This window comes from Misgurnus anguillicaudatus, chromosome 3 (assembly GCF_027580225.2).
Source record: "Misgurnus anguillicaudatus chromosome 3, ASM2758022v2, whole genome shotgun sequence".
Lineage (NCBI taxonomy): Eukaryota > Metazoa > Chordata > Actinopteri > Cypriniformes > Cobitidae > Misgurnus > Misgurnus anguillicaudatus.
Window position 1 is genome coordinate 4,982,299 of NC_073339.2, and position 3,935 is coordinate 4,986,233.

The 3,935-nt window shown below is 35.9% G+C and overlaps 1 long non-coding RNA gene across 1 annotated transcript; it reads right to left on the minus strand.

Annotated features, from left to right (window-relative positions):
• Positions 1 to 2,349: 2,349 nt before the first annotated feature.
• On the minus strand, positions 2,350 to 3,653 carry LOC141357269 (uncharacterized). The gene is made up of 3 exons (XR_012363754.1): positions 3,563 to 3,653; positions 3,349 to 3,429; positions 2,350 to 3,271 (listed from the first exon to the last, which is right to left on the minus strand). It is a non-coding gene; the product is annotated as an uncharacterized lncRNA (long non-coding RNA).
• Between the last annotated feature and the right edge of the window lie 282 nt (positions 3,654 to 3,935).

Consider the following 3,935-nt stretch of genomic DNA (forward strand, 5'->3'; position numbering starts at 1 on the left):
TTAATTTTATATAATCTTGACTTCTTCACAAACAGCAACCAGTTTCACCTTAACTTTGAAACACGTCTTTCTTTTCCAATGCACATGTGTTTCTACATAAACACATACAAACATAAAAAAAAGAAAAGAAAGATTTAATTTAGTGAATAACAAGAGTCAAGGACCCAACTAAAGCAAACACTGATCACAACAATGGTGACCCGCTGAAATCTCAACACTTTTCCAATATTAATAGAGGGTGCAAACAAATATACAATAAATTTGATTATAATTTTATACAATAATTTGATTAACCTGTTAGCAAGACATTTTGACATGAGTTTATATTCAGAACAAATAATTGCTACTGGTCCCCAGTTCTTTAAGAAGGTAAGTTCTTAAAATTTATTTTCGCTCTGAGTAACAGTGTTCTCAGCAGAAAATAAGCGGGAATAAAAATCCACTGCACATTTCAATAGGATCTCTTGTACAAAGAACACTACAATTTTCTAACTATGCACTTCTTGTAAAATCTTATGCTCCAAGTTACACTGTAAAAAAAATTCTGTAGAAATTATAGTATTACTGAAATCCCCAGAGTTAAATCAACTCTGCTGGGTGTACATGTTGTCCCAATCTTGCAGAGAGTTAAAAAGTGGCTCTGAGGCGGAGTTGAGGGCTGCAATCTGTAACTTTATCCTCTCTATCACCATCTCTGTTTGAGGCCTAAAATTGCATTTACATCTTACTTGTAGAGTTATTAGTTTAGATGTTGTCTGTTTCATTTAAAATCACCATTACTGTGATCAGTGTTTGTTTTAGTAGGACTTGACTCTTAGCATGCTATTTCCAACTGCTATAAATTTGTGGGTTTAAACATTGTATGTTATAGCAAAGAAAAGACAATACAATTCCATATTGGTGTTTAGCACATAAAGTTTAGTACTAAACATCATCAACATCTAGAAAACGTATGTGAGACTGTAGTATAATATCTAGCACTCTCATAGCACTTTGTCGTTCTGAACGATTTTGATTGACTTTAAAAGTAACCACAGTATAATGTAGACACACAAACATCAAGAATCAGAGCACGAATCACAACGATGGTGACAATAAAATGAAAAGCTTCATGCTGCAATGCATGCTGGGTATAAGCAAATTACAAATCTTATCCAAAACTCCCAGAATGCACTGTGGCATGAATAAATAATGAACATTTTTACAATTTTCTTTGTCACCATCACTGTGATTCATACTCTGATTCTTGATGTTTGTGTGTCTACATTATACCCTGGTTAAGTCAATCAAAATCGTTCAGAACGACAAACTGCCATAAAAGTGCTGTGCCCGGTTGCATGAAAGTCCTTAAGCTAAGAAATCCCTTAAATATAAGGTTAAGGGTGCCCTAATAAAAAAATGGGTTGCAAGAAAAACCCTTAAGTGAACCTTAAGGCTGTCAATAAGTATTTACCCTTAAATGCTAAAGTATTACCTTAAGTTCTGCTATGCGTTGCTACAAAGTCCTTAAGTCACATTTTTCCATTAAAAACTTAAGGGACTATAACAGGTCCCTTAACGTCACACGCGATGGCTGATTTTATGGTTATTTAAGAAAATGAAGTACCAACGCGCATTTCTAACGATCGAAATAATTTCTAGAGAAAAAGATGCGCATTTATTAGGAGAATATCGGTTTGATCGTCCGTCAATCTAAAGTGTTTCTAGTTTGAATTACTTTAAGGTTTTATACACGCGGCACTTTACAGTCTGTTATTTGCGATGTTTCATTGTGCGTTGATTTGTTACCGCTGTGAGATTTTGTAACCATAGCAACCGCGTCTCCGCTGCCGTGTTTTGGCAGAGACTACCGTAAAATACTTGGTATAAACACTTAGGTAAGGGTGACAGTTAAGACCTTTGTTGCAACGCTCTTAAATAAATCCCTTACCTCAGGGATTTTTTTCTCCCTCAGGGAAACCCTCACTTAAGGAGTTTCATGCAACCGGGCACTGAATTTCATATTACGTTCTTACATAATTAACAGAAAATGACACCTCTGACAAGTGTGCAAACACCACAAATAAGCCCTCAAGATGCTGACAATATGTAGAATATATGTACCAAACACCACCATGGAACTGCAGTATTTTACTTTCTTCGCTACAACATAACATGTTCCAAACACACAAAGTCACAGCAGCTGAAAGCGACTAATGTGCCAAGAGTCAAGTCCCACCAAAACAAACACCGATCACAACAATGGCGACCCTAAATGAAACAGCCAACATCCCAACCCAAGTCAAGAAAATAACTCTCTGCAAGATTGGGACAACACGTACACCCAGCAGAGTTGATTTAACTCTGGGGATTTTGCTGTGTATTATTGGCTACTAGGTGCCAGTAACTTACTGTAGATTTTACATTTATGTTATTTACTGGCAACAGTGTGTTCAAAGTTAAATGAACGTGAAACATTTTCTTTAGCTTCTACAGTAAGCTTCTGGCAACCAGCTGCATAATTACAGCACATTTTTTACAGTGTAAGAAAGAAAGATGTGGAACTGTCAATATCTTTTACTGATAAAAATAAATTTTTAAAAAGATCTCATTTTACCTTTATCACTTAAAATAGATCTCGACTTCAGTTTCTTTTTAGTTCACTTTTGTATAATGGCAGAAAGATCTCCCATCGTATTCTTATTAATCACAAGGATTTCTCTCTCAAACCACTCCAACGTTGTTTTAAGCATATGGTTAAATGAGATCTTATATGAACATTACTAATTTCCAACCACCAAAATAATATTTTTAAATCTGCATTGCTCACTTTTCCAGGTTTCCCAGAATTGCCTAAAAGATTCACAAAAACTTGTATCTTGTAATAATTTAACATAAGCACTTCTATTTCTCATAGAAATCAATGTACAGTCAATAGTGAAAGCATTATTTATTGTTAGTCTATGTTAACTATTAATCTATAACAAGATATAACAACATAAGAGCTGGTTACAGGGCACACTGTGTACAGTTTAGAACGAGCATTTTCATAGTTTACTTTATAAGTGTGTCATTTTCATGAAATTTAATAACTTTAAAAAAGTTCCCTCAAAAAAAGCAAGACAGCAAAGACAACTGAGGAGAGATGACAAAGAGATCGAGAGATATTTTTCCCATATTGGCATTAAGAGAGAGTTTAATGTGTGTTTACTGTAAGTGTGTCATATTCAGAAGATCTGGACTGAAGCTCAAGAGTCGTGTAGACGCCATCAGCAGTCCTGCACTGATCAGACTGTAAAAGAAAGATGAACAATAGATCTTGTGTTCATTTTGGATCAATTTAAGTGTTGAAATGTTTGAGAGATTTACTCTGATTGTGTTGTAAATGTCATCAGATGTTCTGGACTCAGGACTCAGAGCTGTGTATGTATCATCACTCGAGTCAGCCGTCTATAGAAAGAGATTTTCATCATTATTCAGAAACAATATTTGATTTATGTAACATCAGCACCGAAGGATTCACTATAGATGAAGCAGAATTAAAATCTACTGCAGGTGTAGATGGAGGTTTGTGTTTGCTCACCTGCTTCTGCTTCATGTCTTCTGCTGTACGATTTCTCCTGCCCTTCCTGGAGAAAACAAGGAAAAATAATAACAGAAAATCTGCACGCAATAGGATAGCGCTATGACCAATCACAAGCGGATTGTGGCTGAGTCCCATGCGTTTCCCCACCAGTGGAGCTAATTGGTATATCAAACTTTTACCGTAACCAGTCGGCAAAACTCCAAACACATCTTTCTTGCTTAAAAAGGACTTCAGTAGGGTTATTTGCTCTTCTCTCAAAGAAAAACATAAGTCTAAGTCCTCCAGAGTCGCGGCCAAAGCCGCTTCAAAAGAAAGCTGTTTGCCAGCAGCAGCAGCCATTCTTTGTTTTCAAGTAGGAACCGTCGCAGCT